General features: G+C 43.4%; 1 protein-coding gene and 1 long non-coding RNA gene across 3 annotated transcripts in view; both read left to right on the top strand.

Annotated features, from left to right (window-relative positions):
• The window catches only part of gabrb1 (gamma-aminobutyric acid type A receptor subunit beta1), a 65,800-nt gene that overhangs the window by 3,760 nt on the left and 46,307 nt on the right, over positions 1 to 15,733 (top strand). The gene's annotated exons all lie outside the window — the stretch shown is intronic.
• On the top strand, positions 109 to 5,801 carry LOC139614254 (uncharacterized). Of its 2 annotated transcripts, XR_011686953.1 has the most exons (4): positions 109 to 1,018; positions 1,051 to 4,173; positions 4,736 to 4,799; positions 4,990 to 5,801. It is a non-coding gene; the product is annotated as an uncharacterized lncRNA (long non-coding RNA). The 2 variants fall into 2 exon arrangements; XR_011686952.1 differs by having other exon boundaries at positions 109 to 4,173.

Below are 15,733 nucleotides of genomic sequence, written 5' to 3'. Positions count from 1 at the left end.
GACAGGAAGAAACCTCCAACAGAACCGGGCTCAGGGTGGGGGGGGGTCTGCCTCGAACGGTTGGGTTTAGGAGGAGATAAAAAAGGGGGGGAGGAGGGAGGAGAGAGGAGAAAAGAGAGAGAGAGACCAGGAACAGCTGTGTAGGTAATGGTGTTATCAATAATAATGATAGATAACAGTGGTTAATAGTAAAGATGAGTAGTGTGTAGACTGAGAATTGTGGTTAGTTGTTCTTCACCTCTGAAGAAGTGAGACTGGTAGTGAGACCAGGACCTGGACCTGAAGCCTCAACAGCAGACACTTTATTGTCAGTGTGATGTTTCAGTGAATATTAATGTTTTCATCCTAAAACACAGAACTGCAGATTCACACTGTCCAGAGGGAGAAACTGAGACTGTTCAGTAACAAATAAGTCCACATGTTGTCTGTCAGCAGGTTATTATGACCCGTAGTTAGGTTTTGTTGCTAGGCAACATCTAGTGGTCGTAGTAATGATGACAGGAGCAAAGTGAAAAGTGTGGTGACGTAGTTTATAGAGCGACAAAGTTGCCATCAGGAGGAGGTTGGGGTGGATGGATGGGTCAACAAAACACAGGAATATGACACAGGAGAGCGGTGTTCGATTCCCATGTGAAAGTAGCAGTTTATGTTGTTTCTATTATCCATGTACATTTGTTGTTATTATTGTAACCATGACAACCAAGATCTGGTACACCTGCCACAGTAGGGTTGCTATTTCAGGAGACACTGCTATGGACGGAATCAGAGGGTTGATGGTTAAAGTTGGAGGACTGGTTGGAGGTTTGAAGGACTGGTTGGAGGTCTGGTTGGAGGACTGGTTGGAGGACTGGGTTAGAGAACTGGTAAGAGGACTGATTGGAGGTATGGTTGGAGGACTGGTTGAAGGTCTGGTTGGAGGACTGGTTGGAGGTCTGGTTGGAGGTCTAGTGGGAGGACTGGTTGGAGGACTGGAGGACTAGTTGGAGGTCTGGTTGGAAGACTGGGGGGCTGGTTGGAGGTCTGGTTGGAGGACTGGAGGATTGTTTGGAGGTCTGGTTGGAGGACTGGTTGGAGGACTGGTTGGAGGTCTGGCTGGAGGTCTGGTTGAAGGACTGAGGGACTAGTTGGAAGACTGGTTGGAGGACTGGGTGGTATCAAGTCTTATCAAGTCATATTTGTTTCTTATTAGGATTGTACAGTAATATAATAATACATTTTTTATATTTTTTTATATCAGGTGATTTGACAATGATTTCTGTTTCTGAAGAACTGTGATAGAAAACAACAGAACAGAGCTGTCAGGATTATTTCAGCGTTTTACCTCAATTACATTAATGAAGGATCAATGTGTTCTCATCAGTCTCTCTCTCTTCATGTTCTTCATTGTGGTTGTGTCCAGGAGATTAAAATAACTGCTGCTGTTAACTGTGGTCTGTATTCATGTTACCTCCACCACTGTCTGCTAGCTGTAACTGATAAGAACCAATCAGGAGGAGAGACAGGTGTCTAACATCATTGTCTCTGTTTTAGAGGCTTGAAGACACAGGAGCCGTGTGGTCGTCAGGAATGAACGTAGCAGAAGAGATGAGTTTAAAGCTTAAACATATTAGTATGGATGAGGCTCAGTGACTGATCTTGTGCAGCTTCAATCTAAGAGAACGTTTGATGGGGCAGAGACATGTGACTGAACATGAGGTTGTGTTGTTTTAAGGGAAAATTCATGAACGCACACATACAGGGCTGCAGGGATGACGTATGTTTGGAGTCCAACCCAGAAGTCATCATCATATGGTTCCCTCCACAAACAGCCAATAGGATTTCTCCGCTGTGTTTTGGATGATTAGAGAAAATCAGCAGCAGTTTCTGATTTGTTTTGTTTTGTTCAGCGGGATAATCTTCACTAATGACACCACTTTGTGATGTCTGAAGCATAAATACAATCAGCAGCTGTAAAAAGCTCATGTTTGGCTATAAACCAGTGACACTACGGTCACATGACTTCACCATCACCACCACTAAACTTCAACTTGTAGTTTGATTTAGCTCTGAGCTCTTCTACAAAAGCCTTTCCTCTGACAAAGTTAGCAACAGTTTGTAAGAGCGCAAGCAGAAACACAACAAGGCTGTAAAGGTGGACTGGTGAGTAGATCAGTTTTCATGTTGGACTGATGACGTTTACGCACCCGACAACCTCAATAGTCTCATTTAGACACTTGTTAGCAGCCAGTGTTTTTTAACAGGCAAAACAGCTTTAAGAAATCAGGCATGGGGGGGCTGACTGTCAGATTTGATGTCAGAGAATCAAACCTGAAAATGTCTTGAGCTGCTGTTAAACACAGACCTGATTTCAGTCATCAACCAGAAACGTATTCAAACAACCAGAGACTCAGGAGCAGGGGACAGGAAGTGATGACATGTGAACTAGTTTCCAGGTTCTAGGACTTGTTCCTGCAGAACTCTGTAGGGGAAAGTTGTTCTAAATGTGGGTTCTTACAACAGAACAGACCTACAACAGAACAAACATAAGAACAGGGTGATTTACTGAAGCTGGAGGACAGAACTGACTCTTTACTGTAGGACAGAGCCTGTTCCTCTGTTGACACCCACAGCTCTCTGACATCAGTCCTCTTCATATGAGAAGTTGAACCTGCTCAGATAAATACACACAATGTTTGTGCAGTTAATGATGTGCATCAATGTGACTCCAGGTTATGAATTGTTTATTAGCTTTACTGGGAGGTGTCCCAAGTTTCAGTGGGAGCTGAAGTGAGTCCAGGTCTGTGATGACTGTGGTACCCATACTGGCCTTTATGGCTCACTGATTGGACGCTAGTGCCCTGTCTGACTTTGTGATGAAGATGAGGATGAAGACAGACTGTTACTGTTTGATGAAAACTCCGGACGCCACTAGTCTAAATTAAATCTGCTGCACATAGAGACTGACAACCTGAAACGTTGAGAGTCAAAGTGTCACAGAGGCTGCAAGTCTGATTCTCAACAGACACCTCAACTCAACACCATCAAATGGTCTGGTGTAAAAACTAGGCCTGGGTGGTATCCAACATGCAGTCGATACAGTACGTTCAGCCCAAATATGACCACATATTATTACAATAATAATTATTATTATTATAAGTGTTGTTGTTGTTGTTGTTGTATTTCAGGTGTAAGTGATACTGCCACTAAACAGCAGTTCATAGTTTTTTTTTGTCATATGTTGAGGGTCAATGTTTAGTGAGATGAGGCTAGGACTCAACAGCAGCAGAGCAGACTGAATAGAACTGTAGGAAAGTTTATTTTTTTCCTCGATATTATGAGAAATATGAGAAGATATCATGACATTCAATATTATTGAATATTGGCCCAAGTCTGGTAAAAGTAGTGATTCTCAGAGGCCACCTCGACACTGAAACTTTTTCATTTTAAAACAAAAACCATTCACACTAACACACCTGAAAACACAGATCACATGATCATTCAGTACATTGAGCATGTGCGAGCCAGTGTAAACAGGAAGCAGATTGTCTCCTCTCAGTTGGTTAGTTCCAGTAAATCCTCTGAAGAAGGAACAGCAAAGACAGTTGTAGAGTTAAAATGAACTGAACAACAGCTGCTGCAAAGACAACAAGGTCAGTAACACTTTAATTCATTATCCATGTTGTTTCACCACTGATAGTCTAGGCGTATGAGAGCCATCATGGTCCAGGAGTCATCGTTTCCAAAGGTCTCTGTTTCTGTCCATCCAGACTACAACACAACCCTGGAGTTTTAAAACTCTGTTTATTTTCATGTCTCCAGCAGAGACAGTCAGAGTCAGAGGAGGTTTCATCTCCGTAACACCTGGAGGGAATTTTTTCAAATTTGGCACAAACATTCACCTGGACTCTTAGAAATAACCAAGTGGCAACCCACCGTGACGTCACCGATTGGTTTGCGAACTGCCGTTTTGAAGCCTCGAGTTTGCAATTTGGCCGCCGCCATCTTGATTTTTTGAAACCAGAAGAAACCATATCTGGAGAAGAGGGTGGAGCTGAGGAGGAGCGAGGGGTGGTGCTGACCTAAGAACCGAGGTCACTGTGCCCGCGGGTTCCCGCCCACCTACACCGGCTATCTGACGGACCGTGAGAGGCTGCTCCGTGTGAATCCGAAATCAGCCATTTTCCATAAGTCAAGGTAAACTTTAGTACTAAATGATAACTTACTGTTAAAAGATAACTACATGCATGACCACATGTGGAAGATATTACATATAGGAATGTAATGTACACACAGATAATGAAATGTTATTGTAACTGAAGTTACCGTGTGCTAGCTTACACACAGAGTAAGCTAACTGTATGTGAGCTAACTGTAGAGTAGCAGCAGTAACATCTTGTGGTAAAACCATAGACTGTAAATGGTAAAACCCTTTGCTGTTGTGTTTTAAAACTGGTTCTGTGAATCAAAGGTTATTGCTTGACTTCATGAGTGTTAACGATGACAGCAGGTTGTCGGTGACGTTGAGTTACAAAACGATAACTTTATTACAGTGAACTGTTGGTGTCTGTGTCTGTGCTGGAGACCTGCAGACCCAGCAGATCAGTGTTATTGATTAATGTTTATTCTCGCAGTGCAATCGATCGTCACATAAGTGTGCGTAGATATTAAGTGTGTTTCACTGTTTTTAGTTTTTCGTTAATTTCATCGTTAAAAACAGGCGTCAAAACATCTGTTGGAATTATTCTTTCTCTTTCAGAATAAGTTAGATCACCGTCTGCTTGGATTGATTATTGCATCTGCACCCACTCAGTGCCACTGAAGTGAGTATTAGTTTCTAGTATATTATTTATTGTAAAACAGTACAGCAGTTTTTACAACTAGCTGGAGGGAGTACTGTATTTTCAGATAACTGCGGAGTTAATCTAATAAGAGTGCTTCTTATTTTACCTTTTTCCAGCTAGAATATCACACATATCTCACTATTACAGTGTTTCTTTCCATCTGGCCAAGGTCTGGATCACTGGGGACAGCTACGTCCATCGTGGAGCCCAGAGAGCTACAGAGACCACCATCATCACCAACCTTGGTGATGATGGTGTCTCCGTCCATTGGTTTGGCTGGGGAGGTCTGAAGGGGAGGAGCTGTCTAACACCTCTACTACTTGTTACTAAAGATGAGGGATTAAACAATTCATTATGCAAACTTGTGACAGTTCACCTTTACCTTGAGCCACAAAAGTATTCTATTTTTATAAAAGTTAGTGAATTTAGTAAAAAAAAATGTACATACCTCTTCAGTATTGGCGATGGTTAATGATTTTGTTGAAATTGATGATTTTTAACAGGTGCAATAAAAGTATTTATGAATCTCTTGGTATAAGTTTGTTGGTGGTTTTATGGTATAAATTTTGACAATCCTAGAACATTGACAATGAAGGATCAAAAGCCAGATATTTTAGTTTGTGCTTCCATGTGTTTTATGAACTTTATGTACTATGAATTATCAACTTCAATGACACTGAACACTCATTCACCAAATTGTACTGTTAAATACATCACAAGGTGTATGGTAAATCTGGAAAACCCAGGCAACACTTCTGTAGTTCATAGAAAATGCTCTCAGTACACTTTAATCACAGTAGGTTTATTTAAGATTCCATAAACAAAACAACAATCACAAATTAGAAAAGCACATTAAACACATTTCAATGACAGTAACAGCAGATATGAGTAAAACTAATGTGCATAAGCACAAGTACTTCACTATACAAAAGGAAAACCATAAAAGGACATAAAATATCAATTTCTTTACTGCTTACTTAACTTGACTTTTAAAATCTCACTGTCAAATCTGCAGTACACACCAAAGATTTTGGAGGGCTAATATTTCTGAAGTGGTAACAGCAGCACACATCTGTTACAGGAGTCACATTCTGCTCCTGCTTGCACTTCTGGTTTGACAGTGCCAGCTGTTGTCCAGTGAAGATCCTTTAAATGTCAAATTGGGAAATACTTTCACTTGTGAAAGTGGTGACTAGAGTAAGACTAGAGTAACACCAAGGACAAAGAATATTGAACTTCCACAGAACTGGTCTGTCTTTCCACCAGAGGCACCTGAACTGGAAGTGGTTTTCTAGCATCATCATCACCATCCATTTGAGAACTAAGGATGTTGTCCATGCAGCCTCCTTTCTCCACAGCCAGATGAATGGAAACAAATACTGCGCTCCATACATGAGGTCCTCCTTCTGTTGGCAGTGGTCCTTCAGCTTTCAGTGTAGATACCTTTCAAATCACAGTAAAAGACTTGAGTTCAGACATGATGGATCAGTTTATCACATACATAAACCAGCTGTCAGGATAACTGCATGAATGTCTACTTCAGTTGAGGATTATTGTGTGTGCACTTACGGCATCAAATGAATGAACTGCTACATGTTATGTACTAATGTTGTTTTCTACATTGTGTATTATATTCTGTTGCCATGGCGCCGCGGATGGCTGCCTCGGTGTTTTGGTGCGCATTTTTTTGCCTTATTTTCTTTATAAATCCAGTTTTCTGCTTTGGTTTCCGGAGCTCTTTCACCAGAGAAGAGCTCATTAATATCAGAGAAACAACTCCAGTGGATTTTTTTCCTACTTTTCTCGACTCATCTGTGGGATTATTGGACATTTTGGTCAGAGGTCACTGACCGTTGCTCTCGCAGTGAAACGCCGGAGGAGAGGAAAACGTGCCGGTGCGCTTGCGCGTCTCCGCCGGCGCGCACTCCGCACACCTCTCCCAGGTATCTTTCTCTCCAAGGTGCGTTCACTGCCCAACAAACTGGATGAACTTCAGCTACTGGTGCAGAAGAACAGAGACTTTTCCTCATCTGCCGTCCTGTGCTTCACGGAGACGTGGCTGTGTGGATCGATCCGGACTCTGCGCTGGAGCTGGCCGGCTTCCAGCTCTTCAGAGCGGATCGCGACACAGAGCTGTCCGGCAAAACCAAAGGTGGAGGAATCTGCTTTTATGCAAACAGTGGCTGGTGCAAAGACGTGACAGTGATCCTGCAGCACTGTTCTCCTGACCTGGAGACTTTCATCATAAACTGCAGGCCCTTCTACTCCCCCCGTGAGTTCACCTCATTCATCCTGGTCGGTGTTTACATCCCACCACAGGCCACAGCAGATACTGTGTGTGGAGCGGACCAACCCGGACTCCGTAGTTATTGTCCTTGGTGACTTTAACAAAGGTGACCTCAGTCATGAACTGCCCAAATACAGACAGTTTGTTAATTGCCCGACCAGAGAGGGGAACACTCTGGACCACTGTTACACCACAATCAGTGGTACTTATCCCGCCGTCCCCCGGGCTGCACTGGGCCACTCTGACCATGTCATGGTCCACCTGATTCCCACATACAGGCAGAAACTAAAACTGTGTAAACCTGTTGTGAGGACATCGAAGCAGTGGAGCAGTGAAGCCATAGAGGATCTGCGGGCATGTTTGGACTGCACTGACTGGGAAGTGTTCAGGACTGCTTCCAACAGTCTGGATGAGTTCACAGAGGCTGTGACGTCATACATCAGCTTCTGTGAGGACTGCTGTATCCCATCACGCACCAGGGTGAGTTATAACAATGACAAACCCTGGTTCACAGCTAAGCTCAGTCAGCTCAGGAGGCAAAAGAGGAAGCTTTCAGGAGTGGGGACAGGGACAAGTTTAAAGAGTCCAAGTACAGGTTTAGCAAAGCGGTGAGAGAAGCTAAACGACTGTACTCTGAGAAACTTCAGCTCCAGTTCTCAGCCAATGACTCTGCTTCTGTCTGGAAAGGGCTCAGACAGATCACTAACTACAAACCTAAACCCCCCCACTCCATTAACGACTTCCGTCTGGCCAACGATCTGAATGAGTTCTACTGCCGCTTTGAAAGACAGTGGGACAAGCCTGACACTAACCTCCACATCAGAGCCACATCAGAACCCCCCTCCTCCTCCTCTACCAAAGGAACGTCTCTCTCTATCCTGGAGAGAGATGTCAACAAGCTTTTTAAGAAGCAGAACCCCCGCAAAGCAGCCGCTCCTGACTCTGTCTCTCCATCATCCCTGAAGCACTGTGCTGATCAGCTGTCTCCAGTGTTCACGGACATCTTCAACACCTCACTGGAGACCTGCCACGTGCCAGCCTGCTTCAAATCCTCCACCATCATCCCTGTCCCCAAAAAACCAAGGCCCACAGGACTAAATGACTATAGACCCATTGCCCTGACCTCTGTGGTCATGAAATCATTTGAGCGTCTTGTCCTGTCCCACCTCAAATCCATCACTGACCCACTCCTGGACCCCCTGCAGTTCGCCTACAGAGCCAACAGGTCCGTAGACGACGCCGTCAACATGGCTCTCCACTTCATCCTCCAGCACCTGGACTCCTCAGGGACCTATGCCAGGATCCTGTTTGTGGACTTCAGCTCTGCCTTCAACACCATCATCCCGGCTCTGCTGCAGGACAAGCTCTCCCAGCTGAGAGTGCCTGACTCCACCTGCAGGTGGATCACCGACTTCCTGTCTGACAGGAGGCAGCACGTGAAGCTAGGAAAGCATGTGTCTGACTCCCAGACCATCAGCACTGGATCCCCACAAGGCTGCGTTCTTTCTCCTCTGCTCTTCTCCCTGTACACCAACACCTGCACCTCCAGCCATCAGTCTGTCAAGCTCCTGAAGTTTGCAGACGACACCACTCTCATTGGACTCATCTCTGATGGCGATGAGTCTGCCTACAGGTGGGAGACTGAGCGTCTGGTGACCTGGTGCAGGCAGAACAACCTAGAGCTAAACGCTCTGAAGACAGTGGAAATGATAGTGGACTTCAGGAAGAGCCCAGCCCCACCCACCCCCATCACCCTGTGTGACTCCCCCGTGGCTACCGTGGAGCATTTTCGCTTCTTGGGAACCACCATCACACAGGATCTCAAATGGGAGCTAAACATCAGCTCCCTCATCAAAAAAGCTCAGCAGAGGATGTATTTCCTGAGGCAGTTGAAGAAGTTCAACCTGCCAAGGACTATGATGGTGAACTTCTACACCTCCATCATTGAGTCCATCCTCACCTCCTCCATCACCATCTGGTACGCTGCTGCCACGGAGAGGGACAATAACAGACTGCAGCGTATCATCCACTCTGCTGAGAAGGTGATTGGCTGCAATCTTCCGTCCCTCCAGGACCTGTACGCCTCAAGGACTCTGAGGCGTGCAGGGAAGATTGTAGCTGACTCCTCCCACCCTGGACACAAACTCTTTGAGACACTCCCCTCTGGCAGGAGGCTGCGGTCCTTCAGGACCAAAACCTCTCGCCACAAAAATAGCTTCTTCCCATCTGCTATTAGCCTCATCAACAAGGCTAGAGAGCCCCACTGTTGCTGATCAATTGCACCAATCACCAGAAAAAATTCCTTGTATGTGAAAACATACTTGGCAATAAAACTGATTCTGATTCTGATTCTGATTCTGATTCTGATACAGAACTCCTAACTTTATTGTGATGATCGGAGTGAATGAACAGAACTTCTAAATAGAGAATCTAACGTGTGTCTTTTGTGCACAACACATCAACACACCAGAGTTAACACTTGACTCCATGGCAACATAATCTCCAGGGTCCTTCAAATTATGAGCATATCTGATTGTCCAGTAATAAGATTATCTGGGTCGAATAAAAAGGACAGATCCGGTAAATGCTTTTGTTACTATCTGCTGCTTGTGAACTGAGGACCTGATCAGAAGATGTAGTAATGTGGCCTCTGTTGTTCCAGTCAGCATAATGTGCAGTCTACATGTTAACCACATTTAAATTACGTTAAGGTTAAGTTAACCTGAACTTTCACAACATCCAAACTGACATTTTAAGAACTTGCATTAATGGAGCTCAATATGAGCCCAACACACTAACGCAGTTCACTTCGACTGGATCCCGTGTTCCAGAAACACAATAATAACGTTGGTACCTTAACATTAGTTATATGCACATTTTAGTTGGGCTTTTAACATTATATTCAAACATGTATTAACACCTCTAAAGTAAACAGAGGTCAGCAATCACTTTAGCATAGAAAACGCTTGGTAATCAGCTAGCACTAGCTAGCTGGGTTAGAAGGTGCATTTGTAATTTATCTACACTATGATATCATTTGGAAATTGGGATGCTAATTTTGGCTGGCGAAAACAGGCTTAAGCTAAAAATAAAATGTACTTACCGAATAATCTGAACAGCTGATTCCTTAGAGTGTCTTTTGGTTCAACCAGATGCTGAACAACGCTGACATTTTAGGTGAAAAAAAAAGGTAAAACTAATTTTCACGAACTGAAAACACAATGGAAGGTCTGTGTAACTGTATGTGGAAAACTCCAGGACAAAAACACTGCACCCAAAAACAAGTTCACAGCTAATTCAACATCGTTGGTTCTGTGAGAAGGGACTGCTCTTGATTGACAAGTGACATGTGTCAATCATATGTTAGCCACGCCCCAATGCATACCCTACGTTCTTGTCTATTTTAAATTAAATGGGACTATAATTTTAAAAATGAAAATCATGTTGTTTTGAAGAAGACTTGAAACTAGCGATTGAGACCATAAACTCGTTATGAAAACGTTTACTGGAGTCATAAACCAAGTGAGAAGTAGGGTCATTTTCTCATAGACTTCCATACAATCGGACTTCTTTTTGCAACCAGTGGTGTCGCTCCCTGATGGTCATTCGATAGAATGCAGGTTTAAGGCGCTTCCGCATTGGCTTCATTTTCCGGAGCTAGCGTCAACGTCCATTTTTATATACAGTCTATGGAAATAACTTAGAATTTGGGGGACAAAGGTCAAAGGTTAAGGTCACTGTGACCTAACAAAACATGTTTTTGAATATAACTCATGAATTCATTCACTAATTATGACACAATTTAATTCAAATGTCTCTAAGGAGAAAGTGAAGTGATGACATTTTATATCCTAAAGGTCAAAGGTCGACTTCACTGGGACAACATCATGTTCTGGTCATTATTAAAACTGTCACTCAGGAAGTAGACTGTGACCATGTTTCCTGTAACTTCACCTGTTGATGGAGGAAACAACAGGAGGGGCTGAGACCCCGCCCCTAGTCACTGCCTCATCACTATAGACTAATGTAGAGCCACACACAGATCACTATCTAATAGAAACCAGTGTACCGGTGTCTGTGTTGTGTGAATGCTGACATAGAATGATGCTCCTGTTCACGTTTAGTTCAACAGGTTTGTTCAGTTCATTGAGCACAAACATGAGCGCGTTGACTGAATCAGGTTGTACAGTAGGTTCATCACTTGTGAATGAAGCTGTTTACCTGAGGCACACCTGTAACCTGTTGTCTCTTACACATCACAATAATGTCTGTTAGTGAGTGAATCTACATGTTACAAGTATTACACACTAAGATGTGTGGGCTGTAATATAATGTGTGGCTTTCTCCCCTTTTTTACTGTTTTTTACAATGAGAACAAAGTTGTTTCCCAAACTTCAGTCTTGTTTCCAGGACAGTGCAGGTACAGTGTAGGTACAGTTTACAGTATAGGTACAGTGTAGGTACTGTATTTACAAGTAAGGACCACTTAGTGTTTCATTGTTACCTGATAATCTGGCTCAGTGAAACTAACTTAAATCACAGGATTATTACAAACATGGAGGATGTAACAAGTGAGGTGGTTGTCATGACATGTAAACACACACAAAGCCTGTGTGTGTGTATTCAGACCAGGACTGATTGGTGTTAAGGCCTAAAGTGAGTCCAGAAAACACCCCCACAACATCACACCACCACGTGGACAGGTTGGTCCATGGATCCAGACTCTGACCCTACATCTGCAGCCTCAGAACAGTTAACGTGGTCTGTTAGCAGCTAGCTGTTTAACAGTTATCATGGTTTGTCAGCAGCTAGCTGTTGGACAGTTAATGTGGTCTGTTAGCAGCTAGCTGTTGGAAAGTTAACATGTTCTGTTAGCAGCTAACTGTTGGACAGTTAACGTGGTCTGTTAGCAGCTAACTGTTTCACAGTTAATTTGGTCTAGTTAGCAGCTAGCTCTTTAACAGTTAACATGGTCTGTTAGCAGCTAACTGTTTCACAGTTAATGTGGTCTGTTAGCAGCTAGCTGTTTAACAGTTATCATGGTTTGTCAGCAGCTAGCTGTTGGACAGTTAATGTGGTCTGTTAGCAGCTAGCTGTTGGAAAGTTAACATGTTCTGTTAGCAGCTAACTGTTGGACAGTTAACGTGGTCTGTTAGCAGCTAACTGTTTCACAGTTAATTTGGTCTAGTTAGCAGCTAGCTCTTTAACAGTTAACATGGTCTGTTAGCAGCTAACTGTTTCACAGTTAATGTGGTCTGTTAGCAGCTAGCTGTTAGCAGCTTGCTGTCTTACCTCTAACGTGGTCTGTTAGCAGAGACTGAACTCTTAAATTAAATATCTATATGTAGAAACTTTTAATAAGGCAATCTGTACGACTGATCTGAAGTTGATCAGATGTCAAACTGATGTGATGCATCAGTGACCTCTGCCTCACTATGTTTTTGAGGACACAAAAAAAAAAGAGAGAGAGGTTATGGTGGCTGTAAGTGAAAACATTAGACCATGAATGTCAAGCTGTCATCTGTGTAGTAGTCTACCTGTCTTACAGTGGAGCTGGATTGATAGACCAACCTAACTCATCCCAGTGAGTTATCTCAGTCAGGTGTCAGGTTCAGATTCCCCTGAGGATGTTCTCATGTCAAACTGGGAAAAATAAAGTGACCTATACTTAGTGAACTGACTGCAGGGAAATTTCAGATCATTGTTAGACTGGTCTCGCTCATCAGACCTGCTCAGGTGTCAGAGGTGAGAGCAGCTGGTGAGGTGAAGTGACAGATGTGACAGGAGGTTTCTTCCTGGGTGGTGCACAGTGCTCCCTGCAGAGAGCACCTATCTACATGTCTAAAGTTCAGCCGTTTGCTATCCCAGCATTCCCAGCAAATCAAAGGTCCAAGCACAGTATGTGACAGGACTCATTTGGAGACTCTGATGTGTTATTGTCCAGTAAGATCCAGTCACCACAGTCTCTGTAGGTGGTGTTCTCATCACATGATCAGGTGCAGCTGACTAACTGTGTACTGTCTTACTGTGAACAGCAGCATGTTGCTGTGTCTGTGACAGTAACAGTATTAATCATGTCATCATTTGATCAATTCAAAATATAGAAATGGTGAACTCACCTTGTTACCATGGAAACAGAACAGAGACTGTCTGAAACCTAACCTTTAAATCACTTGGTTTTTACCTTCTGCCATTTCATTGTGTCTGAACAAAAAATTCCCACCATACAACAGAAAAAAAGTCACATCCACTCAGCTAACGCCTCGAGACAAGCATATACATATACATATATATATAATATACATATTTTGTTTTCACATCTATAAAATGTGACATCTTGTCTAACAACTGTTAGTTGTGTTCTCTTGTCTGTGAGTGATGTGTGTTTTAAAGACACATGTTCTGCTGCTGCCAGAATCAGTCAATAACATCAGCTGATCAGCTGTTAATGAAAATGTCTCCGCTGCCTTCAGCCCGTCAACATCCATCTGTGCATCACACTGACAGCTAATAGGATGTTAGTCAATGGATCTGATGGCTTTGTTTATTAGCACTCAGTGAATACATCTTAATAAGAGTCAGTGAGCAGCCTGTGAGTCAGTGTCTTTGTCTCAGTTATTTACTGAGGAGCTCTCGTACTCGTCAGACTGTACAAAAGCAATACCCCTGTACTTCATAAAGATAGTGGAGTTGTCTAACTGTATGGACTGGAACTCGTCCCGCGTAGCTTTGTCGTCTCTTTAGACAGAGTTTTGTTAGCAGTGTGTGTCCTCCCAGCAGCTGGTGTCGACCGGCCTGCACACTGTCATGTTGGCACCAGCTCAGGATGAGGATTTATGAAGGGATCTGCAGATCATCTCTGCACTTAGGAGACGTGGATGTGTCAGGATGTGTCCTGACTCCTTTAATGCTCCACATTAGTATGAACACTTGACCTGTCTGACATTCAAACTGTCAACAACATGATGAGACAACTTTGACAGAGCTGCAGGTGACCTATGTACAGTCCAACATCAGAGGCTCAGATCAAAGGTCAGCTTCAACTCTGAGGTTTGAGACGTCTGAAAACTTCTACAGACAGTGTTCCTAATATTCTTAATAAACCACTCTACTGTCATCACTTCAGGGAAATGTCACATTATGTTTTTAACCTTGTTAACATCCATGTGATGTTTTTATATAATAAAAAAACATGATGAGTGAAATAATCAGTCAACACCTACCTACCTTTGTGCTACTCAGTAAATTTCAGCAACACGTTAAACTAAGATGGTTACCATGGAAACTATTATAAATATAAAAAAGTGCATAAATAATGTAAACTACTTTGTGTTAAGACAATAATAATCAGTTTGATGTGTTGGAATAAATAAAACAACAACACAGTGGTAGTTCACTGTCTTGTCTTGGCTATCAGTTGTTTCACACTCATCATTGTTTGGTAACCAGCTTACTACTAATGTCCAATCATGTGCATCCATGTGAACAGAATGGTCAGTTAATGTGTTCAGCTCCCTACAGCACCTCATCCTCCTCTTCGTCCTCTTCACCCTCCTCTTCATGTGCTGAGCTTTGGTGTTGTTTTAACTAAACTGTACCTGTCTGACCAGGTGTCTGTCTGTCCTCAGCTGAAGGTGTTGAGAACAGAAAGTGAAGCCTTTGTTTAAGCTGCTCTTCAGGTTTTGGTTACAGCTTGAAATGTGTTAGCAGCATTTAGTCTCCCACCTGGGACTGTCCAGTTTTTAACAGCTCAGACTGTCTCTGGTTAGCCACTCCAGACAGACAGAGCCATTAGACAGGAGGTTAATGGAGCTCTATCTGATCTCATGCTAAGATGACATTTCTGAGAAGAGAGATGAAGAGCAGTGAAACATGAGCCTGGAGGTTTTACAGTAAATGCTATTCTGCTCTGAAACATCTGCTTCAGCATCACAGCTCAGTGTTGGAGCAGCCTCAGTCCCTTAGGTGTATGTCAAAGTCCATGTTTATCTGGGGGTGGAGTCAGGGAGGTGAGAGGGCAGGTAGGAAACCTGACTGTCCCAAAGCTGGGGTATGTAGCCTTCTACTGTTAGCAGGAGGCTAAACTGTTAGAATTATTCAACCTGCTCTCATGGTGAATCAGCCTACACAACCGAACACTGCAAACAGCCTGTTACCTGCCCGGGTGAAGAACAGCAGGTTCTCTTCATCTCTGAACCGATAACAGCCCACGTCCATCTGAAGGAACGTACACACACATGCCTGCACTTGTGCAACAGCCAATGGGTATGCTCTTTCTCTCTCTCTCTCTGAAAAGGTCAGAGTCTACAGTCACTGGGTAGATTATCCAAAGTCTGAAAACCAAGAGGAGGAGATGTCTGTTTGAAAGGTGATGATGGAGGTTTAAACAAGGCTGCCTGCCTCAGCTGTAGTGTATGTTGATGATGATGATGATGATGATGATAGAGGTTTAAACATGGCTGCCTGCGTCAGCTGTAGTGTATGATGATGATGAGGAGGAGGAGGATGGAGGTTCAAACATGGCTGCCAACCTCAGCTGTAGTGTATGATGATGATGGTGATGATGACGACGATGACGATGGAGGTTCAAACATGGCTGCCAACCTCAGCTGTAGTGTATGATGAT

The sequence above is a fragment of the Trachinotus anak genome, unplaced genomic scaffold, assembly GCF_046630095.1.
Source record: "Trachinotus anak isolate AG129_WGS33_773 ecotype Australia unplaced genomic scaffold, CSIRO_AGI_Tana_v1 ptg000033l, whole genome shotgun sequence".
Lineage (NCBI taxonomy): Eukaryota > Metazoa > Chordata > Actinopteri > Carangiformes > Carangidae > Trachinotus > Trachinotus anak.
Note: the sequence above shows the minus strand (reverse complement) of the source record. Positions and strands in the feature narration are given on the sequence as shown.